The sequence below is a fragment of the Rhineura floridana genome, chromosome 10 (genome assembly GCF_030035675.1).
Source record: "Rhineura floridana isolate rRhiFlo1 chromosome 10, rRhiFlo1.hap2, whole genome shotgun sequence".
Lineage (NCBI taxonomy): Eukaryota > Metazoa > Chordata > Lepidosauria > Squamata > Rhineuridae > Rhineura > Rhineura floridana.
The window spans coordinates 2,409,045-2,436,878 of record NC_084489.1 but is presented as its reverse complement, the minus strand read 5'-3'; positions in this window follow the sequence as shown (position 1 = coordinate 2,436,878).

The window sequence follows — 27,834 nt, the reverse complement described above, 5'->3', positions numbered from 1 at the left end:
CAACCCCCTGCTCAATGCAGGAATCCAAATCAAAACATTACCAACAGATTCTTCTCTTCTCCAGGCTAAACACGCCCAGTTCTTTCAGTCTCTCCTCACTGGACTTTGTTTCCAGTCCCCTCATCATCCTTGTTGCCCTCCTCTGAATCTGTTCCAATTTGTCTGCAAGCTTCTTGAAGTGCGGACACCAGAACTGGGCGCAGTATTCAAGATGAGGCCTAACCAGTGCTGAATAGAGGGGAACTAATACTTCATGCAATTTGGAAACTATACTTCTGTTAATGCAGCCTAACATAGCATTTGCCTTTTTTGCAGCCACATCACACTGTTGGCTCATATTGAGCTTGTGATCAATGACAATTCCAAGATCCTTCTCACGCGTCATATTGCTGAGCCAAGTATCCCCCATCTTATAACTGTGCATTTGGTTTCTTTTTCCTAAGGTTTCTTAACCTTTGGGTGCTTCCTTTTCTTTCCCACCATCATTCCTCCGTCTTGATGATCCCTTGTTTCTCTCTCTCTCCTCCCCAGAGCTAGCTTTCCCGACAACAGCCAACGTATTTTATGCCATGAACAGCACATGCCTGGACTTCATGCTCCGACCAGGCAGCCAGTGCAATTCTTTCAGCAGTGGGGTGACATGTTGGCGATACCCTGCCCCAGTGAGCAGTCTCGCCATCACATTTTGCACCAGCTGCAGCTTCCGGACCAGCCTCAAGGGCAGCACCCACATAGAGTGCATTATAGTAATCCAGTCTGGAGGTTACCACTGTGTGGACAACAGTGGTTAGGGTATCCCGGTCCAGAAAAGCCGCAACTGTCTTGCCAGCCTAAGCTGGTAAAAGGCACTCCTAGCCACTGAGGTCACCTGGGCCTCTAGTGACAAAGATGGATCCAGGAGCACCCCCAGACTATGGACCTGCTCTTTCAGAGGGAGTATGACCTCATATCAGACTTAGGGTGCTAAATGATCTCAATTTGATTCCTAGACAGAGCAAAAGCACCTCTATTCAAAGTGGCTAGGACACCATTTTGAATTAAGGGGGGGTTGAGAATGCCTATAAATGCCCCCATTACTCACACACTGACTGGTGTTATCAGTCCTCCTGGTTGACACACATGTGCCCATCCAGACAGGTAACCCCTGGGATACAGAAGGGACCTTTTAAGATTGAATAGAAAGCACTACTGAAAATTGGCAATCTTTTCATCAAAGGAATCAAACTTGGAAGACCACGACTGAAAGTAAACCGCAAAGTTTTATTAAAAGGGTAAATAGGTGAAGAGAGCAATCGAGATGCCCACAGGGCAAGTCAGCCACCACCCGCATCCACATCCCATCACTCATGCTGGCTGGGGTGAAGGTAAAGTTAGTCTTTCCTTAAATTATGATGACAATCCCAAAAATTTAGACTCGTTGCTTTCTTCCACCACATTACACCCAAAGATCTTTCCATTTCCTTCTCACAATCAGGTCATAAACTCCAGGAACTGCAAAAATTAAACCAAAATTCTATATTCCAGGAGATACGTTAGGGAGTATAGGATTTTATACTGTACTAGACAATTGTTCCATCTAGCTTTATGCAATCAATCCATTAAAATATTAAAATTAATATCACAAGATAGGTATATCTCCTGAGAGACTCACACTAGTGCTATAGCACTGTAACAAAATAGACAGACTACTAAGAACTTTTTTCTGGGGTGGGGGTTATGGATGTGCAGTTTGTGCAGATTCACAGCGACATTAGTGAAATGCCAATCACTTCAACTGGTGGAAACAAATATATTGTCAGCTTTATTGATTATTATTCAAGATTCACTGTCAATCAATCAATCTTTATTGCATAGTCCACAGACCATCACAAACATATCATATACATAACAACAATAATCACATAGCAGAGTGACAGTGGATATATGAGCTTAAACAAAGGTTATCAAATTCACAATTCAAGGGTTATACTTGATCAGATTCTTTCTTATTGTCATGGCCTGGTTCAGAAATTTGGCTACAGATAAGGTGATATCTTTATCCAGACCCTGGAGGAGAATTAGTAAAAGGGCATCCATCGTACAATCAGAAATAGCATGAGTAATGGGAGATAAAAGATCATTTCTAACTTGAGCATACAATTTACATTTTAAAAGGACATGCAGAATTGACTCCACTTCACATATACCACAAAGGCAATATCTTTGATTTCTCGGTACCTTCTTATATCTACCCTCCAAAAGTTTGGAGGGTAGTACATCAAAACGTGCCAAACAAAAAGCCCGCCTGTACTTTGGAACAGAAAGCCAGGTTAGATATTGCATCCCTTCTTTACTAGGTGTTACAGCTAAACCCAGGGCATGGGGGAACATGGACCAGAAGCTGCTGCATATAACTCCTGATTATCAATATCCTCCAGACGTTTTACCGTTGCCTTGGCCACAATTAATTCCATTCCCTGCAGATCTACTGGGGAGAGACCTGTTGATGCTATTTTTTGTGTGACCAGCTTAAACCATGAGGCGTTATACAAGGGGTTTAAGATCTGTCTAACAAGGGATTCAGGAGTAGGCTTAGAAAAGCTTCGAAGCCAATAGTAAATAGTGTGCAGCCATGCTAGGCAATTTACAGAAACTGACTTCTAGCATAAGGGAAGCCCCAGAAATGCATCTGGGAAACCCCAGAATAGATCTTAAGAAGGCATGTAGGACTCCTTCAAGGTGCCCCTTTTGAAAGGGAGTCCAAACCAGCGCTCCATATAACACCACCGGGATTACTTTGGATCTAATAATACTAATTGCAGCTGGAATGAATTGGCCTCCTTTGGAGAAATAAAAACAGGTTAGGGCCCCTAAGTTCTTTTTCGCCTTAGCTTTAATATAGTTAATATGGGATTTCCACCTGCCCGACTCTTGAAACCAAATCCCCAGATATCGGAACGAATTAACCTGATCAATTCTTTTAGATCCCAGTTTCCAGGAAAACCTGGACCTGCTCTTAGAAAACACCATAACCTTGGATTTTGCATGATTAATAGTCAAGAAATTATCTTCACAATAGTAGTCATTTTAATCCCAGCTGGGTTTGAGATAATAAAACTGCATCGTCGGCATAGAGCAAAATTGGCACTTTGGTAATTCCCAGTTTAGGGGGATGAGATTGTAATTCTCCCAAAATAGAGGGAAGATCAGCTAAATATAAAGTAAATAGAATAGGTGCTAAAACACATCCTTGCCTAACGCCTCGCGAGGAACGTATTTCTCGTGAGAGATGACCACGATGGTTACAGCGTATCTGGATCGAGGTGTTATGGTACAAAGCCGATATCAACCAAAGGAGTCTCTTCTCGATAGAGAGAGATTCTAATTTATTCCACAAACGTTTGCGTACAATAGAATCAAGAGCAGACTTCAAATCAATGAAGGCCGCAAATAATTTGCCTCTATGGGGCTTAGAATACTTATATGCTAACTGAGCTAGAACCAGACAGTGATCTATAGTAGAATGGCCCACTTTAAATCCAATCTGCTCCTTGCCTAAGATATTGTTGGCACTAACCCACATTTTCAACTTAATAATAATAATAATAATAATAATAAATTTAATTTCTTCGTTGCCTATCTGGCCAATGGCCACTCTAGGCGACTTACAAAATTGTTAAAATACAATTGATAAAATACAGTAATACAATATAAAACAATATATCTGCAGCAACAATATTAAAACTGGGCAGGAGGCATTACAGTTATAACAATTAACCCTCCCCGGATACCCCGAAGGCCTGCTGAAAGAGCCAGGTCTTTAAGGCTTTCCGAAACACATTTAGGGAAGAGGCGTGCCGGAGATCTTGTGGGAGGGAGTTCCAAAGAGTGGGGGCCGCCACTGAGAATGCCCTCTCTCTTGTACCCGCCAATCTGGCTGTTTTTGTTGGCGGGATTGAGAGAAGGCCCTGTGTGGCCGATCTTGTCGGGCGGCATAATTGGTGGCGTTGAAGGCACTCCGTGAGATAAACTGGGCCGGAACCGTGTAGGGATTTAAAGGTCAATACCAACACCTTGAATTGGGCTCGGAAAACAACTGGTAGCCAGTGTAGGTCGAACAACACTGGTGTGATGTGATCTCGGCGGCGACTATTCGTAAGTAGTCGAGCCGCCGCATTTTGTATCAGTTGTAATTTCTGGACAGTTTTCAAGGGTATCCCCACGTAGAGCGCATTACAGTAGTCCAAACAAGAGGTGACCAGGGCGTGTACCACTAGTGGGAGCTGGTGAACAGGAAGGTAGGGTTGCAGCCTTCGTATGAGGTGTAGTTGGTACCAGGCTGCCCGGCTCACTGCCGAAATCTGAGCCTCCATGGACAGCCTGGAATCAAGCACAACCCCAAGGCTGCGGACCTGGTCCTTTAGGGGTAGACTCACCCCGTTGAACTTCAGGTCAATGTCGCCCAACCTTCTCTTGTCCCCCACAAGTAGTACCTCGGTCTTATCAGGGTTCAACTTCAGCTTGTTCCTTCCCATCCATCCACTCACGGATTCCAGGCACTTGGACAAGGTCTCCACAGCCAACTCTGGTGAAGATTTAAATGAGAGATAGAGCTGATGACACTGCAACCCAAATCTCCTGATGATTGCCCCCAGTGGCTTCATATAGATGTTAAATAGCATGGGAGAGAGGATAGAGCCCTGTGGCACACCACAATGGAGAGGCCAAGGGTCTGATACCTCCTCCCCCAACGCTACCTGTTGGTACCTATCGGAGAGAAAGGAATGGAACCACTGTAATACAGTGCCTCCAATTCCCAATCCCTCCAGGCGAAGCAGAAGGATACTGTGGTCGACAGTATCAAAAGCCACTGAGAGATCGAGGAGGACAAGAAAGGTGGATTCTCCCCTATCTAATGCCCTCCTCAAATCATCTACCAGAGCGACCAAGGCTGTTTCAGTTCCGTGACCAGTCCTGAAACCCGATTGGTATGGATCCAAATAATCCATTTCATCCAAGTGTGCTGACAACTGGTTGGCCACCACTCGCTCAATGACCTTGCCCAGAAATGGCAGATTCGAAATTGGGTGGAAGTTATCGAATACTTGGGGAGCCCAAACTTAGAGCCCAAATAGCTAGCATAAATCTTTCCCACCACAGAGAGCAAGCTGATAGGCCGATAGTTACTTGGGTCGTTTTTAGGGCCATTCTTATATATGGGAATAATAGATGGTCTCAGGCATCGTAAAGAGAGACACCAGCATAGACGCCCACCAGGTAATATTACATTTTAACAGCTCAGGGGGAATGCCATCTGGGCCAGATGCCTTGCCAGATTTAAGTTGAGTTATTAATTCTACAACACTGTCCGGGTCAACTGGAGGCCATTCAGGAGTATCAGGTAACCCAACATGGTTCTGGTATGATGCTCCAAGGAAAGAGAGTTTTCCTTGGCTACATTATATGAAATTAATCCTGGAATTCTAGAAGTCTGGTCCGAAAGTTTCGCAGAGAGGTTAGAGTTCTTCTCATCCTTATTGTCAGACACTGTCGGGCACGAAGCATTCAGTTTCTGATCACTGTCATAGTTAACCAATTTTATAAGTATAGCTTCCAAAGAGGACAACCTTAATAAAATCTCATGTCGTTCAAATTCAGGAAGCGCCCCAAAGCTATTAATAAGTAAACGTTCTTCAGAGAGAAAATTTTCAGGGGCAAGAACCATCTCGCTCATATCATGTCTCCCTGTAGGATGCAAATCCCCGGATTTCACAACCTCTGTGTTACTTGGTCCAGAATTATTAGTTGGTAAAGTCAAGGGGGAGGCAACTTGGGTATTTGAAAATTCTATGAGAGGCCCCCCATGATTTATTTGCTGGGCAAAACACGTCCCTCTCCTGCGCAAATCCAGAGGCAGAGGAGGTGAATTGTCTCTGAAATGTCTCTTAATCATAATACCTCTTCTCAAAAACATCTCCTTAAAGCAGTAAACTAGGTTCGTTATGGAGACAGTAGCAAAAGTTACTTTAGCACAGGCTGTTCTCGTATTATAGTAAAGATATTCAATCTTCTTAAAGAAGTCCATTTTCAGCGATGGCTTAACTTCCAAAGATAAAAACTTGAATAGGTGTATTTTCCGTTCCCATTGCGACATCCATCCATAAGGTTTAGGGTAGTTAGTAAAGACTAAAACCTTGTCCTGTAGCTGGAGGCACCACTTTTTAATTTCCAGGAAGGGTGTCCGATAGTTCTCTTGGTGCTCACAATCCATATCCTTGGTTAGGAGTACTTCGCTCTTTTTTATGGGTCATCCAATTAGACAGGGCTCCGAGGGGTCCATCTTATCACAGGTACTCAGGATTTCTGGGCATTGTGTCGAAGAAGATCGCTTTTGTTCAACATTGTTTTTATTTTTGTTTTTAATGGTTTGTTTCAAGGAATTTGATATCTCATGGCCTTTCTCCTCACATTCCGATATCTTAAAAAGTCTATTAAAATTCATTTTAGAGCGTCTCTTGGAACCTCCGGCAGGTTTTATATTTTTCGATTTTCGTTTTAAGTTAGCTGAAACCGTATTGTTTTTCCGTTTAGAGCCTTTTTTATTTAGGCCCTTAGTATAACATTTATTAAGTGTATGGGTTGTAATTGTTGTGCTAGTCTGACCTGCACTCTCATATTGACAAGTGCCAGCTGACAAAACCGGTTTAAGGGTAGCACTAATTTCCCTGTCTTCCTGAGACTTCAAATCCTCTTCATAGCTCACTTTATTTGCGGAGGGAGGCTGAACCGGTCCCTTTAAATTGGTTGATATTAAGTCCGTTAGCATAAGCAACTGTTGTCTGCATTCAATTAGTAGATTCTCAATCTTACACAGATCCTCTGTCCACCTTATAAACAAGCATTTAGTCAGTTCCAGCTGTGAGCACAAAAGGTTAATCACCTCTTGAGGATCAGTATCATTACTGTTGGCTTCTTTATGGCTGCAGCTAGAAGAGTGACAAGGGCCGGTGTGATTAACCTTCGAGATCCCAGAACTCCCAGGGATCTGATGTATATATGAATGTTCGGGAATAAAGACCTGCCCAGAGTTTAAATTGAAAGACTTAGCTTGCTCTAGCTCCACAGCCAAGGAGCATTCATCAGCCTCCATATAATCCCCACTTGTTGGTTTCATTAAACATTGGGGGCCCAAGGACCAGTCTAGGCATTTTCCATTGCATTCAGATGACGACACCTCTAAGAGGTCTGCAGCAGGAGGATCTTCCTGTTTGGAGCCATAGAAATCTGTGATTTTAAGTTGATTTTGTTTTTTCACATCAGACATAATACCCTCTGCCATGGGAAGCAGTCCCAGTTGTTTGTATCCCTCTGTGGTGAGCACCATCACTTCTAGCCAAAATACAATGTTCCAAGGAAACAGCTGCCTTAGCCTTGGGTCCAGAGGGAATTTTTTTTTTTTTAATTAGATAGAATTCAGCCCCGGCACTTTAAACCTGTTGGTCTCATTCAGCAGCTCCTGATAAAATTTCAGCCAGCTGACCAATCAATAAAAATAGAATAAAAAGCACGAAGAAAAAGTAAAAATAAAAATAGTATAATTATACTGAGCAATAAAAGATTAAAACAATGTCTAAGCGATATAAATAGTAAAAATAGGAAGTTAGAGGAATTACTTCTTAGTTAACAAACTGACGAATCCAGGAACTTTCTACCTCCTTATCATTGGCAGCGTGGGAGCACCAGATAACTCCAGTTGTAATCAGCAGACTTGTCCTCATAAATTACAGAACAACATGTGAAGTTGTTCTAAACTTTAAATGTTGATTCGTAGTACATAGTACTATGGTACAATGAGGCAAGCTAATAAATTACAAATCACAGTTCACGGAGCTCAGAAACAACGAGCCTCTCTGTCACCATCTTGTTCCATTTTCCCCAAGATTCACTGTGATATATATGTTGAAGGAGAAGGGGCAAATGCTTCAGAAACTCAAAGAATATGTGGCAATGGTGACCACTAAATGTCAGAGAAAACCACAGATTCTACGTTCTGACAATGGGGGAGAGTACATGTCACATGCTACCCAGCAGTTTCAGCTTGAAAATGGGATTGAGCATCAAACCACTGTACCCCACAACCCAGAACAGAACGGAGTCTCGGAGAGAAAATTCAGAACCCTTATTGAGATGGTGAGATCCATGCTAGAAGATGCCAATCTCCCGCAGAAGCATTGGGGAGAGGCAGTGTATACTGCCACCTATCTACAAAATCGTTTGCCAACAGGTGAATGGCAACAAGACTCCATTCGAGTTATGGTATGGGCGCATACCTAGTTTGGCTCATATAAAGGTGTTTGGATCAAAATTGTATGGTCACATTCCACACCAGAAGAGAACCAAATTGGACAACACTACAAAGGAAGGAATCTTCACTGGATATTCTTCAAAGCAAAAGGGATACAGAATCCTAAATCCCAAAACAGAAAGAGTCTAGGACTGAAGGATGGAAGTAGGATGCTTGAAACCAGACCAGAACAATCAACCCTGGGAAGACAACGAAAGTACAGACAAGCTATAGGGAAACTCCTGTACATCAGCACAATAACCAGACCAGACGTGGCGGTAGCAGTGGGATACCTTTGCAGAAAAACCAGCTTGCCAAACAAGAAAGACTGGGAAGCAGTCAAGAGAGTGGCAAGATATCTGAAAGGCACTGCAAACTTAAAACTAAAGTTATCAGCTACTCGAGATCCTAACCTTCTAGGATATGCTGATGCTGACTGGGCTGGAGACACCAAAGATCGCAAGTCAACCAGTGGAAACTTGTTCTACTATGTTCTACTACTACTTATCTGCCGGACAAGTCGAAAGCAAGAGACTGTAGCACACTCATCTACTGAGACTGAGTACGTATCAGCTGATGATGCAAGGAAATGCTGTGGCTATGCAAGCTTCTGGGAGACTTGGGCATATCTGAACCAGAGCCTATCAGAATACTTGAGAACAATCAAGCCTGCATAAGACTCGCAGAATCAGAAGGGCAAAGTTCTCGCATGAAGCACATTGATGTGAAGTTCCACTACCTAAAGGGCATAAGGGAGAAAGGACTTCTAGAGATGATCTACTGTCCAACAGAAGAGATGACAGCTGATGCTTTGACCAAACCATTGGGCAAAGTCCGACACCAGAAACTACGAGGCAAGATTGTAGAATGAATCAAGTTCTCGTTGAGAAGGGGTGTTGGAATGTATGAAGTTCAACTCCCAACTTGGTGGGTTGAGGCTGCATGGGGTTAATAAGGGTAGCTAGAGAGCTAGACCTCTTGCTGGTTGAGGCTATACCGATCCCTTTGATCCTGCCGTCTCTTCCCTTCCTCTCTCGAGAGGGGAGCAGACATCTTCTCTTTGTCTCTCCTCTCAACCAGGATGAGAGCTGCACTGGGACCAGTGCAGACTGCTCCAACATAGTTAGTTAGCTAGATGTAAGGACTCTTTCCTATCAAGCATGTACTTCCAGAATTAAGTAGTTGTTTCTTATTTTAAAGCTTAAAGTCTCTGTCTGACTAATTTGCAGGGAAGGTAGAATCTTAGCAAAGATTCACACATACACACACTAAGCTTGCTGAATACCCTCCGTTCCGCAGAAAGTGGGGCAGAGTGGTGGCAGTGCATCATGCAATTTTGGGGAGCACTGAACACAGCTGCCCAGCTGCCACCCTCCCTCCCTCCCCAGTCCCTCCTCCCCCCCCCCGCATCTCTGCTACGCATCTCAATGGAGAGAAATTCCGACATTGGGTGGATGGCCAAAGATTTGCCATCGTCAGGACACCTCATCCCCATGGCCTGAGGTGTGGCCACCTGTCCCTGGCCCCATGGTGCATCTTTCAAAGGCACCACAAGGTGTGAACAGAAGGCCCCCGTTAGCCCTCTCCACCTCACTGCTGCTTCGGTGGGGGGTGAGTGTGGAGTCTCTCTCTCAGGTTTAGAGCTCCAGTTTTAACCCCATCCCCCTCCAGGTACAGGAACCTGCCCCATCCCCCTCCAGCGTGGAGCCAGGGAGGGGAGGCAGAAGTGGGGGGTTGGTCCTGTGTGTGCACCCAGCAAGTGCAGAGCTAAATAAACCACAAGCTTCCCCACCCACGTTTGGGGCTGGGCAAAAGGCAGGGATCGTCCCTCTCCTCAGTCGCTGAACCCTTGGGAGGAAGTGTCAGGCAGGCCTTGCTCTCTAGAGCCTGGGCGATCTCTTGCTGTGGTGGGAGGAGCGACTGAGATCATAGAATCATAGAATAGTAGAGTTGGAAAGGGCCCATAAGGCCATCAAGTCCAACCCCCTGCTCAATGCAGGAATCCAAATCAAAGCATTCCCGACAGATGGCTGTCCAGCTGCCTCTTGAATGCCTCCAGTGTTGGAAAGCCCACTACCTCACTAGGTCATTGGTTCCATTGTCGTATGGCTCTAACAGGAAGTTTTTCCTGATGTCCAGTTGAAATCTGGCTTTGTGCAACATGAGCCCATTATTCCGTGTCCTGCACTCTGGCACGATCGAGAAGAGATCCTGGCCCTACTCTGTGTGACAACCTTTTATGTACTTGAAGAGGGCTATCATATCTCCCTCAGTCTTCTCTTCTCCAGGCTAAACATGCCCAGTTCTTTCAGATTATCAAACCCTGCTCCTCGGTTCTTAGCCATGGTAGTTAAATAGGGCTCCCCAGTCCAGAGGCAGTCTACCGCTGAATCCTGCTTGCTAAGGGATAAAGCACAGGGGAGGGATGTTGCCTTGATGCCCTTTGCAGAGGCGTCTGGTTGGTCACTGTAGGGAACGTACTTGTTGGGCTAGGCTGGGGTAGGTAGTGTGGCACCCCCCAAAAGCTGTACCACTGAGCTATGGCCTGTCTCCAAACGGGGCCTTCTTCACACCTTCCCCCTGGGTGTTGCCGTGTTTCTTTTTTGTTCCCGGGATGGACAGCAGCTGAATGGAAGAGCCGATTCTCTGCAGGGTTCGGGAGCAGAGAAAAAGGCCTGTGCTCTTGCCCCATGGAAGTGTGCAGGGCTTGGCGTTTCCTGCCCTGACTCCCCCAGGGATGATCCTGGCACTCTCTGGCTGTGGGCAAAGGCCAAGCCCCTGACTCCCCCCCTGCATGGTGTCATTGCAACAAGCGGTACGAGGCGCAGATGCAGGAATACGACAAGCAGTCAGAGCAGCAGCGGGAGACGCATGGCACGGCTGCAGCAGGAGTTTCAGAAGGCGCAGGCCAAGGTGGCCGTCAAGGCATAAAGCGTGGGGGGGGAGGCGGGACTGGGGAGGGAGGGAGGGGTGGCAGCTGGCCAGCTGTGTTCAGTGCTCCCCAAAATTGCATGATGCACTGCCACCACTCTGCCCCACTTTCTAGGAGAAAAGATAAACTAAGAGGGAAGCTTTGGATGTGTCTTCCCAAAGTCCAGAATGCCAAATGCTGCACCTCGTGGGCTATAGTAGAAACTCAAATAAAGCTTGGATATGCTCTGTTAGCACTTGGGGAAACATTTTAGTGAAAAATTCCAGTGAATTGGACCATTGTTTTAGAAGGACATAACTAGAGATCTGTGTTCACAGAGAATTCATGGCTGTCCATTCAAGGTTATCTGCAGAAGATTAAGAATCCCAGTTGAAATAGGTGGCACTACATCAGAATAGTTCATTAAATCTAGAAATGTGGAATTTGAAAACAGATATTACGACCGATACCATGGACTGTGAAAAAGACAAATAATTGGGTGTTAGAACAAATTAAAGCAGAACTATCATTAGAATCTAACATGATGAAACTGAGGTTATCATACTTTGGACACATAATGAGAAGACATGATTCAATAGAAAAGACAATAATGTTGGGAGGAGGGGGAAAGAAGAGAACAGAAAAAGAGGAAGGCCAAACAAGAGATGGATTGATTCCATAAAGGAAGCCACAGACCTGAACTTACAAGATCTGAACAGGGTGGTTCATGACTGATGCTATTGGAGGTCGCTGATTCATAAGGTTGGAATAAGTCGTGACCGACTTGAAGGCACATAACAAATTATGACCAAACAGGGGGCCTTACCAAGATAGGACAGAGTCCCAGAAATCACCTCCATGACTTCGCTATGCAGAGCTCTCTGGTCAGGATTCAGCAAAGCCCACTCCTCTTCCGTGCACAGCCACATCCTCCAGACACTGCATCCTAAAAGAAAAACAATACATTTTGTCATCACAGAAAGCATAAAGATTATCTGCCACCTACATGCAAAACGTTGTTAAGGTGAGGTGGCTGATATTGTTCTAAGGACAGAAACCTTCTTAAATGGCATTCACAGCTTTTGTTGAGGATGGCTTTGGGAGACGCAAAGAGTTGGAGGGAAAATCATTCAAACCCAGGGACAGTGAGGCACCCAGGCTGCCCCCAGCCTCTCCCCCTTCTCAGTCTTCCCCCTACCTGATCTGGGGTGATAGCAACAACTTCTCCTCCACCAGAAAGGGGAGATGACTTATTAGCTCTTGCTGACATCATTCCATCACCTGTGAGAAAGAAAATGGGCCCAATTAGTATATGGTATTCTCAGAGGATAAACCAAATAGGTCTAACTGCAAAAGGGTCTTATCAGTGGAGTGAGTTTCAGGTGTTTATTCACAATTTATATTTCAGTGTGATAAAATATCTCTCCTCATTTGTGCTCTTCGCCACAAATCAAAGTGCTGGTTCCCAAGTACAAAATTATGATGTAAGTAGGAGCATTTCTGAGGTGTGGAAAAGGCTCGAGACAAGAGTACTGGAGTCAAAATCAATGGAGACAGACCAAATGAAGATACGTCCGATTCATCCTTACCCAGCAGCCTCTGCCTGGTGCCCGATGGAGTCCTCTCTGCCTCAGGGAAATCAGTTCCTATTTCTGCATAGAGAGACTTTTCCTGAAACAGCATAATAAGAACTCAAGTCATATAACGGGGAGCAGGATGAGGATTAACAGAGGCACATCTGAGCTGAATGGATTCTCCCCCAAGATCTTCTGCATGTTTCCCCCCGAGAATTCTTCCCCATGGCTCTCAGTCTTAATGACATCAGGTCCAAGTCCTGCTTCAGGGGTAGCTGGGTCTTGCTGTTCCATATTTGATCTCTTGGACTCTCACGGGGTCCTCATCCCTTCTCTGCTTCTGGGAATGGTTTTCAGCATTCAGAGGCAGTGTTCAGAAGGAGCAGGTCCACTTATCCTATGAGCAAAGCCAAATAGGGATCAGTATGCCTAGGCCAAAGGCTGGCAGATCAAGAAAGGTGCTGGCTAAGAATAGCTGAATGTGAGGATTGTTGTTTCTACCATATAAGTTTTGATAAAAACCCAGTTATGGGGCCTACGTCTTACTTTGAAGATGGGTGTCTGGATGGCTGACAGATGGCTGACAGCAGCTCCAACGGGGCCGAGAGAACAGCGTCATCCCCATTTCCCACCTATTCTTATTTACAAACAAGCTGAAGGAGAGAACCGTTCAGGGGAAGGGCTGTAGCTCAGTGGAAGAGCAGCTGGTTTGTACACAGAAGGTCCCACTTTGAATCTCCAGGAAACTCTGGAAAAGACTCCCTGCCTGTAATCCTGGAGAGACACTGCCAGTCAGTGTGGACAATGCTGAGCTGGATGGAACAACTGTCTAATTCAATCCTATACTCCCTAACGTATCTCTGAACTTTTACAAGCCTCCCCTGGAATATAGAATTTTGGTTTAATTTTTGCAGTTCCTGGAGTTTGTGACCTGGTTGTGATAAGGAAATGGAAAGATCTTTGGGTGTAATGTGGTGGAAGAAAGCAACGAGTCTAAATTTTTGGGATTGTCATCATAAATTAAGGAAGGACTAACTTTACCTTCACCCCAGCCAGCATGAGTGATGGGATGTGGATGCGGGTGGTGGCTGACTTGCCCAGTGGGCATCTCGATTGCTCTCTTCACCTATTTACCCTTTTAATAAAACTTTGCGGTTTACTTTCAGTCGTGGTCTTCCAAGTTTGATTCCTTTGATGAAAAGATTGCCAATTTTCAGTAGTGCTTTCTATTCAATCTTAAAAGGTCCCTTCTGTATCCCAGGGGTTACCTGTCTGGATGGGCACATGTGTGTCAACCAGGAGGACTGATAACACCAGTCAGTGTGTGAGTAATGGGGGCATTTATAGGCATTCTCAACCCCCCCTTAATTCAAAATGGTGTCCTAGCCACTTTGAATAGAGGTGCTTTTGCTCTGTCTAGGAATCAAATTGAGATCATTTAGCACCCTAAGTCTGATATGAGGTCATACTCCCTCTGAAAGAGCAGGTCCATAGTCTGGGGGTGCTCCTGGATCCATCTTTGTCACTAGAGGCCCAGGTGACCTCAGTGGCTAGGAGTGCCTTTTACCAGCTTAGGCTGGCAAGACAGTTGCGGCTTTTCTGGACCGGGATACCCTGACCACTGTTGTCCACACACTGGTAACCTCCAGGCTGGATTACTATAATGCACTCTATGTGGGTGCTGCCCTTGAGGCTGGTCCGGAAGCTGCAGCTGGTGCAAAATGCGGCGGTGAGACTGCTCACTGGGGCAGGGTATCGCCAACATGTCACCCCACTGCTGAAAGAATTGCACTGGCTGCCCGGTCGGAGCATGAAGTCCAGGCACGTGCTGTTCATGGCATTGGCTGTTGGCGAGAAAGCCAGCTCTGGGGAGGAGAGAGAGAGAAACAAGGGATCATCAAGACTGATGGTGGGAAAGAAAAGGAAGCGCCCAAAGGTTAAGAAACCTTAGGAAAAAGAAACCAAATGCACAGTTATAAGATGGGGGATACTTGGCTCAGCGATATGAAGCGTGAGAAGGATCTTGGAATTGTCGTCGATCACAAGCTCAATATGAGCCAACAGTGTGATGTGGCTGCAAAAAAGGCAAATGCTATATGAGGCTGCATTAACAGAAGTATAGTTTCCAAATTGTGTGAAGTATTAGTTCCCCTCTATTCAGCACTGGTTAGGCCTCATCTTGAATACTGCGCCCAGTTGTGGTCTCCACACTTCAAGAAGGTTGCAGACAAATTGGAACAGATTCAGAGGAGGGCAACAAGGATGATGAGGGGACTGGAAACAAAGTCCAGTGAGGAGAGACTGAAAGAACTGGGCATGTTTAGCCTGGAGAAGAGAAGAATCTGTTGGTAATGCTTTGATTTGGATTCCTGCATTGAGCAGGGGGTTGGACTTGATGGCCTTATAGGCCCCTTCCAACTCTACTCTTCTAGTTCTATGAAAGGTGACCCACCCATTCCTGGCATTAAAAGGCCCATCCCTTCTCTCTTAAGATCGCCCTGTATTGAGCCCTCTTCTGCTTTGCCTAACTTGAGCTGCTGGATCAACATGGTTTTATGTAATGCTAAAATATAAAACATGACCCATACCGTAAGTCTTTGCTCCTTTGACAGCAAACTAATTAGATGCCCTGATTAGAATCTGCAGATGAACTAATAAAGACTTTAATGTCATAGAATTGTAGAGTTGGAAGGGGCCTGTAAGGCCATTGAGTCCAACCCCCTGCTCAATGCAGGAATCCAGTGCAGGTTGCAGTCTCTCGGGCAACCTTGAAGCACAGAAAAACATCCCTCTTAGTGCTTCCATTTTATTTTTATTTCAAATTTACAACCCACCCTCTCTCCCCAGAGGTTGCCGAGGGTGGCTCACAATAATAAAACTACATCAGAACAATTTGAAATAACGCTCAACATATTGCTGACAGCAGTTAAAACCAGTAGTGTAAAAACTTTATAAAATGGGCTGGCCGGAAGCTCAGATCAGGTGTGTTGAGGACCCTTTGGCCCTCCAGATGTAGACATGAAACCCACGCCTTGACAAAGACCGACAAAAATACTCTGAGCATGAGCATTTTCACATTTAAAATTTTTACTCATCATTGTTTTTGCTTATTTATTGCCTTGGACCAGTCCCTAACTCTCAGCCTAACCTACCTCGCAGGGCTGTTGTGAAGATACAGAAGGCAGAATTAAAATGTGGAAAAAGGAAACTAAGGCTGCAATGCAATACATGTCTACTGAGAAGTAAGCTTTATTGGGTTCAATGGGACTTACTCCCAGGTAAGTGTGTACACAATAAACACTCGCCTGGGAGTAAGTCCCATTAAACCCAATGGGACTTGCTTCTGAGTAGACAAGTACTGGATTGCAGGTCAGTCCTTGTATTACATGCATCACAATTTACTTGCCTTAACCAGATTGATGCATCTTTGTACTATAAAGGGTCATATTTTTTCTCTCCCCCCGCCTGCCCACAAATTGGTACAGCTGCGACCAGACCTTATCTTGCCTAATTATAGGGTTGCCAGGCTCAGGGCCTGAGAATGACTCTGTATCTTTAAGAGGAGAACATTCGGCCCAGTGCAGGTTTTCTCAACACTGTAATGGGAAAAACCACAAGGTTTTTCTACCTTCCCCCTGCACAACTTTTAAAGCTACAGAAGACCTCTTGGAGGCTGGGCCTGGCAACCAAGAGGTCTGCTGTATCTTTAAACGTTGTTCAGGGGGAAGGGAGAATTGCAAGAGAGGGTTGTGGCGCAGCAATTGCAAATACTCTTGGATGAAACAGATTATCTTGACCCATCCCAGTCTGGGTTCAGGCCTGGTTACAGGTCTGAATTGGCCTTGGGAGCACTGATGGATGACCTTTATCAGGAGAAAGACAGGGGGAGTGGAACCCTGTTATTCTTACTTGATCTCTTGGCGGTGACTGCTTGCCTCCAAACTCCAGGTGGTTTATGAACAAGTTTAAAAGTACAGGTGGAAATGCTAATTCTTGGGGGAGGTGCTTTCTACATTCCTTCATTGGGAGAATGGTGCCTTCTACCAACTCCGGTTGCTGGCCCAGCTATGCCACTATCTGGACAGGGATAATCTGGCTTCAGTTGTCCATGCTCTGGTAATCTCCAAGTTAGATTACTGCAATGCGCTTTACGTGGGGCTGCATTTGAAGACAATTCGTAAACTGCAGCTTGTGCAAAATGCAGCGGCCAGATTGGTAACAGGGACCAGACAATTGGAACATATAAAACCGATTCTGGCCCACTTGCATTGGCTGCCTGTATGTTTCTGAGCCCAATTCAAGGTGCCGGTTTTAACCTATAAAGCCTTACACGGCTTGGGACCACAATACCTGATGGAACGCCTCTCCCAACACAAACCCACCCGTACACTACGCTCAATATCAAATGTCCTCCTCCGGGTGCCTACTCTGAGGGAAGCTGGGAGTCTGGCAACAAGGGAGAGGGCCTTCTTAGTGGTGGCCCCCAAATTATGGAATGATCTTTTTGATGAGGTGCTCCTGGCGCCGAAAAGATAAAAGTGTTGGCGCCAGGTTAAGACTGTTCTCTTTTCCTAGGCATTTTTAACAGCATTTAAATAGCGCGTTTTTAACTTGCCTGTCGGTTTTTATGGGTTTTAAATTTGTGTACTTATTTTTAATGTTTTTAACTGTAAACCGCCCAGAGAGCTTGGGCTATGAGGTGGTATATAAATGCAATAAAAAAAAATAAACCCAGACTTTGTACAGATCATATAATGAAAAAGGCGTCGACCTTTCCTAGCGTCGACCAACGTCTCCAGGAGCTTTTTCAAGCAAGCCACCAGCAGAATTTATTTTCTGGACTTCTGGTCTTTTGGATTTTTGTTGATAACACAGCTAAGATTCAAGGCCATAAGCTGGGACTGCTTGATATTTTGTGAGTGTTCTCTTATCAGACTAACATGTTGCTAACAGCTAATGGTGGTTTCTCTTCCTTTAAGCAATTTTTAAGGTGGTAAGGCTGTAAAATGGTGCTTACCAGAAAGGATTATAAGAATCTGGGAATTGTTCCCTCCCTTGAACTTATTACTCGAAAGGGGTGCTCTGAGCAGCTGAAAATTACTCATTTTTACTCCCCTAAGGAGAATAATGAACATAAGGAAGAAGGAAAGAATGCTATGGAGACAGCTGGAGCAAACTCCCAGTATTCAACTCCAGCGCTCGACTGTTCTCTGGACAATTTTGGGGGTTTACAGACTGATGTCTATGACCCAGTTTGCCTAAACTTGGCGCAAGAGCTAGCATGGGCGGAATTTCTGACCTGCAAGGTTCAAACATTTTATCTAAGAACTATGGATCAGGGAAAAAAACTGAAGCTCGGGACAGAAGCCGCAATCAATCTTTAAAATCCTTGAGTCTTCCTGATTGCGAAAAGCTTCCATTCAGCAACCTTGCTCCTCTTAATGAGCCTCATACGGCTGCAATAACTTTACAGGAAGGAACAACACCTTCAATGGATCTATGGCTACTTATGCTTGCAAGGGAAATATTAAAACTTTTTTAACAGAATCTAACCAACTTCTGACTACCCTGGTTGAGGCGTACATTAAGTATGGGCAACTAAAAGAGGACGTGAATTCAAGGATTGTCTCTTCAGCTGTCCCTTTGCAACCTGGACAAATTAAAAACCCATCGCTGAAGGCTATTAAAAAATCCAAGAGAAAATTTATAACAAACCAGAGTAGCTACTCAAAGTTTCTTAAGAAGAATAAAAATGTTAAACACCTAAAAATACGACATAATACCAACAAATTATTCTTTCGGAAATTATTCAAAATAATGGATACTACTTTAAAACAGAGTAAGAAACTGTCTGTTAAGAACACAGTTAAGCCTATACGAACAAAGCGTAATCTCAGCAAGAATAGATATAATATTCACTAATAGGCAAAAAACCTTGCGGTTTAAGAATGTACCTATAGCCCACAGCTATTTCTATCAAACTTTAAAAAGCAGGGAAATTGGGCAGCTATAGTGAATGCACCAGGGGAGCAGGAGACCTGAACTCCTCTCTGAGATATTGGACTGCCCTACAAATTGGTCAAAATGCAAACACCATTTGGGCTGGTCTTTCACAGTCCAATCCACTTCCTGTGTAGCTTGGAAGAATTTGGTAACATGTGCCTCTGAGCATATGGTGAGTGGTGGCAACACCTGCCACCCCGAAAGATAGAGAATTATATTTTTGTATGTTTGTTGGTGTTCTTTGCTTCTTTCCTGTGTTACTAATGTTTCTACAGAGAATGTGAACTAGAAAATTTTATTTCCTTCACTGTTCATCCCAGAAATCTGTGTCAAATTTATTTTTATTAATTTCAAAGGCTTTTTATTGGTCAGTGTCATATGATGGTGAAGACAGCCTTTTGTGTTTCAAATTGGAGGTTATGTCCTATTTCTATTTTGGGTGCATTAACAGTGGAATTTGGACCTGCAGTTTGATGTAAAATCAGACTGATTCCAATATGTTGCTACTTCAGCAATGACTCTAGCTATGCTACATCTGTTGCCCCTCTCATGTTTACCACTCATTCATTCATTTATACCCTGCCCTTCCTCCCAGTGGGAGCCCAGTCCCTATTACAGAGAATATCGTATTTCCAAAGACAATAAAGATGACTAAATTACAGAAAATCATAATGATGGGGGTGGTAGTGGTGATGATGGAATTACAGATCTATAGGGATATAAGGTTGAAACACACCCACCTCTTAAAGTCTTCCAAAAATGAAAACTGGATCAATACAAATTCCAGAAAGCCTTCATATAATTTGTGGGAGCTATTTTGCATCTTCACATTTATCTGAATTCCCCCTCCCTCCCGTGTGAGAAGTCCCCTCCTCAAGTGGCACCTGGTTGGCCACTGTGAGAACAGGATGCTGGACTAGATGGGCCACTGGCCTGATCCAGCAGGCTCTTCTTATGTTCTTAAATGTGTCAGAAAAAGATACTGTTTTGAGAGATTTGTCCAAAAAGGTCAGTGGGCTATGAAAGAGAACCTAATGAGAGGTTTGAGGCCATCAGTAAGCCAGGAGAAGTGTCCCCTTTGAGAAGTTTGGCTAGGACAGTGGAGCAGAAAGAGACCTTTTTGTAAGATTACTCCAAAGAGGCTCCATCCATGTCTTCCAGAGTTGCAGCTTACTGCACCTAACCCCAGAAAAAAGTTCTTAGTAGTCTGTCTATTTTGTGAAAGTGATTTCCCATGTTATTTGTGGATGGCAAAACTGGGGGAGGGGATTTTTTATCTGTTTTTAACTCATTGTTGGTTTTATTATTTTGAATTTTAAATACCTGTCTTTAACTGTTTCTGCCAATAATTTCATTGTTTTAATTCCTTCTGTAAAGTGCTTTGAGATTTTTTACAATAAAACGGTATATAAATGTAAATAAAATACAGAAATAAAGTTTGGAGTCCCTGTGGCCCTTGGGTCTCTTTCCACTTTTAGGAACAAAGGAATCTGCCTTATACCGGCTCAGGCCATTCGGTACCATGTAGCTCAGTACTGATGACATGGATCTTTTTAAATTGCTCTTTTCAATTCACTAATGAATGCGCAACATACCTAGGGTATGCATTTAAAGAACATTCAACATACATTTGAAGCACATGAATCCCACCATAGAATCATGGGAACTGTAGTTTGTTAAGGGTAGTGGGAACTACCTCTGTTGTTGGAATAGTTTTTTAATACGTTTTTAAACCTTTTTTTAAAAAAAATGTTTTTAAACCTTTTTTAAAAAGATGTTTTTAAACCTGTTTAAAAAGATGTTTTTAAAGCATTTAAAAATGTTTTTAAATATGTTTTGTTTTAAAGTCTGTCTTTAGGTGTTTTAAAGTGTTTTTAGTGTTTTTGTTTGCCACCCTGGGCTTCTCCTGAGACGAAGGGCGGGATATGAATCAAATAATAAATATAATAAAATATAAATAAATATTGGGTTATTGGCCTGAAGGAGCTGCCACCAGAGGGCTTGAAGCTTGAAGTCAGTGGCCAACACTGCTGGCCATTGCCCCCAGCATGCTGGAGAGAGGGCGAGGAGGGGCGCCCGGAGGAGCAACGCACAACGCCTGGAGTGACGAGCCACTCACCGCCCCGCCACATGCAAAGTTGCCAGCCCGCCCGCCCGCTGGCTGATGCCATATCATGGAACCCAGTGCAGGCAAGTGAAGCGCCAAGAGACAGAGTGAAGATGCTGAGTGATGCTGAGCTATGGCTTCCAAGGAGCATTTTTATGAGCTCTGGATGCTCTATTTCATCAAGGACCCGATGCTGTCTTGCTTGGAGGCCGGGCCTGGCAGCCAAGAGGTCTTCTGTATCTTTAAAAGTTGTGCAGGGGGGAGAATTCCACCTTGTAGTTTTTCTCATCACAATGTTGCAAGAACACCTGTACTTGGCTGACTTTCTCTTCTAAAGATACAGGATCAGGATCAGGCCCTGAACCTGGCAACCCTAGGAAGAACAAAGGCAAGGTGTCTTTACACAGCACATAGTTAAATTGTGGGATTTGCTCCCACGAGATGAAGCGATGGCCACAAACTTTGATGGTTTTAAAAGGGATTAGAGAAATCCTTGACGGATGAGGCTATCAATGGCTACTAGCCACAATGGCTATGTTCTCCCTCTGCTGTCGGAGGCAATATACCTCTGAACGCCAGTCGCTGTTGCATGCAGGCCTCACTTGCCAGCTTCCCATTGGCATCCAGTTAGCCATTGTGAGAACAGGATGCTAGACTAGGATCAGCCTTTGGCCTGAACCAAAAGGGGCTCTTCTTAGGATGGAGGACACAGCAAAGAAAAGAGCAGAAAGGCATGTCCAAGGAAGACTGTGTGAGAATGCGTAATATTTTTTCAGGAGGAAGAGGCTGTCCTCAGTCCTGCCCTACTTATTTATTTCATTTCATTTCTAACCCACCCTTCCTCTCAAAGGAGCTCGTTGCAGCTATCAAAAAGTTAAAATAATACAATTTAAAATAAAATAAAATAAAATCATATTTAAAACATTTTAAAACTATTTATAAATCAACTAAAAACATTTCAGAATATTGACAGTATCTAAAACATTTAAAATAAATCCATCTTGCCCCCACAGTTGCTAATTTCAGCCATCAAATGCCTAAGTGAACAGGAACGTTTCTGATTTTCTCTTGAACGTCAGTTTTGATGGAGACAGACGCACCTCACCAGGGATGGCACTCCACAAACCACCACCGAGAAGGCCCTGTCATAGGTCAACATCAGCCAGGGGTGGCACCAGCAATCATAGATGAGTTTAGATCAACTCTAAGGCTTATCCTCTGGGATAATAGGAGGCTGAGAACACTCTGAGGGTTGCAGTCTTCAATACTGCTAGGACCTAGCCCCAGAAGGTCGGATTTCCTGCCAGGCAAGCCCACCTGGGTCTACCAACCAAGTAGCAAGGACCACCAGAGGATGCTTTGCCTGCCCCCAAACCTAAAATCAGCTCTGCTTGTCCCCTTCTGCCTGTGATCACAAGAGCGATGTGTTCGGTCGCAAAGGAATTTACTTATTTTTCAGAAAGACACAAAACATTCTCGAGGATTGATATGATTTGGATGTCTAAAATTTTAGCGAAGGACACTTTTAAAATGGATATATTACCAAAAACTTTTTCGGATCATAACCCTGTGATATTAACTTTAAAAAAGAAAAATCTTGGATTTAGATGGAGACTAAATGAATCTTTATTACAGAATGACAAAGTAGTACAAGAATGTAAGAAGAAATTAAAAGAGTTTTTTGAACATAATTTACATAAAGGAACAAGTGAAAATATTGTTTGGGATACAAGTAAGGCATTTATGAGGGGATATCTTATTAAATGTAACTCTGAATTAAAAAAAAAGAAACAACAGAAAATGCAATTAATCTTGGAAGAAATAAAACAAAAAGAGGAAGAATTGAAAAAGAATCCAACTAAAGTTTCTATTGTAAATGAAATCAAAATGTTACAGAAGCAAGTATCAATGCTGACAGTTAGAGAAATTGAAAGAAAACTAAATTTTGCTAAACAAAGGACTTTTGAATTTGCAAATAAACCTGGGAAATGGTTAGCATATAAATTAAGAAAAGAACGCCAAAAAAATATCATTTTAAAGATACAAGAAGGAGATGAGACGTTGACAGATAATGTAAAAATTAAAAAGATTTTTCATCAATATTATTCAACATTGTACAAATGTCAGGAAATTCCATCTGAAAAAATAGAAGAGTATATATCTAAACAGAATTTGCCTAGAATTACAGACTTTCAGAGACAAGCTATTAATGGTCCTATTACGTCAAGAGAGATATCTGAAGCTATAAACAAAATTAAATTAGGAAAGGCACCAGGACCAGATGGGTTATCTGCAATGTATTATAAATGTTTGGAGGAAGAACTCTTACTACCTTTACAGTCTACAATGAATCTTATTCTGCAACAGGGAAAGATACCGGATAGTTGGAAAAATGCTAATATAACATTAATACCTAAAGAGGAGCAAGATTTAACTAAAACAAAAAATTATCGACCAATATCTCTACTGAATAATGACTATAAAATTTTTACAATGATCTTGGCAGAAAGATTGAAAATAATATTGCAACAATTTATTCAGGAAGATCAATCAGGGTTTTTACCTAAAAGACAATTACGTGACAACGTCAGGAATGTCTTGAATGTCTTGGAATATTTAGAACAACGAAATGATAAACAAGCAGCTTTGATTTTTTTAGATGCTGAAAAAGCATTTGATAATTTGAACTGGAAATTTATGTTTCAGGTTTTGGAGCAAATGGATTTTGGAGACAATTTTATAAAATGGATTAGATCGATTTATACATCTCAGAAGGCTCAGATAATTGTTAACGGAGATTTAACGGATTCATGTGAAATACAAAAGGGTACAAGACAAGGATGTCCTTTATCTCCCCTTTTATTTATTTTGGTCTTAGAAGTGCTGCTTAGAGATATAAGGCAAGATAAAAGAATTTCGGGATTAAAGATAAAAAAAGAAGAATATAAATTGAGAGCATTTGCTGATGATTTGATAATTGTACTAGAAAATCCTTTGGAAGGAATTAATGTATTGATGGACAAATTAAAAGAATTTGGACCGTTAGCAGGATTTAAGATCAACAATCAAAAAACAAAGATGTTGGTGAAAAATTTAACTTTAAGGGAACAGAAAGAGTTAATGGACAAGACAGATTTTACAATAGAGAAAAAGTTGAAATATTTAGGTATCATTATGACAAATAAAAATTCAAAGTTGTTTCATAATAATTATGAAAAATTATGGACAGAGATTAAGAAAGATTTGCTAAGATGGGATAAACTACAATTGTCATTAATGGGTAGAATATCTGTGATAAAAATGAATGTATTACCGAGAATGATGTTTTTGTTTCAAACAATACCTGTAATATCCTCTGATTTACCTTTTAAACAATGGCAAAAAGATATCTCTAAATTTGTATGGCAAGGAAAAAAACCAAGAGTTAAATTTAAACTACTACAAGATGCCAAAGAAAGAGGAGGACTGGGATTACCAAATCTGAGACTTTATTTTGCTGCCTGCTGTCTAGTCTGGATAAAGGAATGGATTTTATTGAGGAATAAAAGACTATTGGATTTGGAGGGCCATAATTTGAAGTGGGGATGGCATGGATATCTATGGTATGACAAAGTAAAAGTAAATGTAGACTTTAACAATCATTTCATAAGACGTCCTCTGTTGAAAATATGGAATAGATATAAACCAAGGTTTTATTCGAAAATACCATTATGTGTCTCAAGTCAAGAAGCGTTTTATAGAAGAGAAATGGCTGGAAAAGAGAAATGGTTAACTTATCAAGAACTATTAGAAAATGTACATGGAGAATATACAATGAAAGAGAGAGAACAACTGACAAAGGAAGGATATAGTTTTCAATGGTTTGCCTATTTACAATTGTTAGAAAGATATAAAATGGACAAGAAAATGTATGGGTTTGAAATAAGTAAATCTGATTTTGAAATAGGATTGTGTACAAATGATGAAAATATAATTGCGAAAATGTATAAACTCTTATTGAAAATGGATATGGAGGAAGAACAAGTAAAAGAGTGTATGGTAAAGTGGGCAAAAAATTTTGGTCATAACATACAAATGGATCAATGGGAAAATATGTGGAAAAAAGGTTTGAAATTTACACTATGCTATAATCTTAAAGAAAATTTTTATAAAATGATGTACCGTTGGTACATGACTCCAGAAAAGTTGTCAAAAATGTATAGTAATGTTTCTAATGTTTGTTGGAAATGTAAACAACAAGAAGGATCATTTTATCATATGTGGTGGTTATGTAAAAAGGCAAAATCATTTTGGGCACAGATAGGTAGGAAGATGCAAAAAATTCTAAAGATAAATATTCAGTCAAAACCAGAATTTTTTTATTGGGTTTTATGGATAAACAAATAGAAAAGAAATATGGAAGAATAATATTATATATGATTATGGCAGCAAGATTATTATATGCACAAAAGTGGAAAATGGAATCAACACCAACAATGGAAGAATGGTTATTGAAATTAATGGACTTAGTAGAAATGGATAAATTGACATGTTTACTTAGAGAAAAATCGACAGATACATTTCTTAAGGAATGGAAACCTCTCTTAGACTTTTTGTTGAAAGATCAAAATAAAATGATGATACTGGGATTTGACGATTAATTAAGACAGCCTATGGAGAAAAGGGACTTTGTATGTATACATTAAGGGACAGGTTTGATGTATATTATATACTTATAGCTGATCTGCGACAAATCGGAAGTCAACTATTTTATTTTCATTTTTTGTTGATGTATTGTTATGTCTTTTTGACTTTGTTTTGTTTGTTTTTGGAAAAATTTGAATAAAAATTAAAAAAGAAAAAAAAAACAAGAGCGATGTGTTCGGTATTATAAAAATACACACAGAAATAGGAAATAATTTGGTTGGTCCTATTTCTTAGCAGAGTTGTAAAAATACAAGCAGCAGAATGAGAATATAAACCAGCCCACTTTCCCTGGGTTTAAATAACAACAGGCACAATCCTTTAGGTAAAAGAAAAGAATGTTTACTCACAACCTCTTCACATGTTCAGAAGAAGATAGGCTCTAGCTTAGAAGAAAGAAAAATAGAGAAGTCTCAGTCCATCTTGGTGTTTTGTATTGATGGTCTTAGCAGAGAGCATCTGTGCCATGCGGCCTCTCTCAAAGGTAGGAAGATCAGCAATGGAGAATATTCAAAAATCCCCCAGGACAAAGGAGGAGGAAGTCAGGTAAGTAACCCCTACCCATTAGGAAGTTACACCATGGTAAAACAGGTACATGGGATATTCCCCAAATATCCCTTAAAGTGATAAGCCAGTTTGTACAGCATCTGTTTGGAGGCTGCCACACTTAGTAACATTCTTATTGTGCTGTGTTGGACAACAGGAGCAAAAGTAGCATCACAGTCCTCTCCATATTTCTGCAGGAAACCTTTGGCAACTAGTCTTGCCTCGTAGCGTTCAGTTTCTCCTCCTGCATCTTGCTTCACCTTGAACACCCATCTGCATCCTGTGGCTTTCTTGCCTGGTGGAAGTTCTGTCAGGGTCCAAGTCTTATTCTTGTGCAGTGCATCCATCTCCTCCTGAGTGGCTTTTCTCCACTGAGCACCCTTGGATGCTGGCGCTTGATCTCCTCTCAAGTCGATGGTTCTCTGGGTAGCGCCGACCTTGCAAGGTAGGACAGGCGTAGAGGTGGTACACCTTTGTTGGTTCGCGATGAGGATCTGGGAGCTTGTTCTGGGATCTGGTCTGGCTCTGCAGCATCTTCCAGTCCAGTCATCTCATCATTCTCATCTGCATCTGTACCTCTCTCAGCTTCATCATCACTTTCTGCAATCTCTGCCTCTTCCTCTTGTTCAAGGTTTGGGCCAGGTTGTACAGATATCTGTGATGTCTCTGGTATTTCGTATGTGGGTACTGGCATATCTATGAGATTGGACGTGGTGTCCTTGCTCTTCTGAGAAATCTAGCACAGTCCCTCTTTTGTCAGCTCTGCTTCATTCATCGAAGTAGACATGTCTTGTGCTGACTTCCCCTGTCTTTAGGTTCATAACTCTGTAGCCTTTGCTACCAGGAGCATATCCTATCAAAATAGTCTGTTCTGTTCTAGCATCTAGCTTCTGCCTCTTTTGTTTTGCTATGTAGGCAAAGGCAATGCTTCCAAACACTCTGATATGTGCCAGGTTTGGAATCCTGCCATGCCACAATTGGAATGGGGTGTGTGTGGTGCCCTTGGTTGGCAATCTGTTCTGGATATACGTTGCAGCCACGATCGCGTCACCCCACAGCCTTTTGGGTAGATCAGCGTCAGCAAGCATGCATTTTGTCATTTCCAGAAGAGATCTAAGTCTTCTTTCAGAAATCCCATTCTGCTCTGGAGTATGACTGACAGTCCTCCTGTGCAAAATGCCTTGTTCCTCCAGGAAACTTTGTGTTTGGTGCGATATAAACTCACCACCATTGTCACTTTGTAGAGCTTTCGGCTTCCTTTCAAACTTTGTGATCACCATGGAGATGTATTTCTTCAGCATCTCATGTGTTTTGTCCTTCAATAAGTAAGTCACACAGTACCTTGAAAAATCATCCACAAAAATTAGAACATATCTATTCTGCCCAAGTGAGGGTACATTAAATGGTCCACAGAGGTCACTGTGTATGAGATCTAGCACCTTGGTGCTTCTCTTTTCAGTCCTTGGTGGAAATGAGGGCCTAACACCCTTTTCCTCAATGCAATTTATGCACCTGCTTGCTTTATCATGGTTCTGTTGGTTTACCTTGATACCTGTGGTAAGGTTCTGCTTTTGTAGCTGTAGTATCGCCTTTGGATCACGGTGTCCCAGTCGTCTGTGCCAAAGTTCTAGGCTGGTCTCTTCCTTGTCCACCATGGCTGTGTTTGCTTGTTCAGCTGTAAGACTCA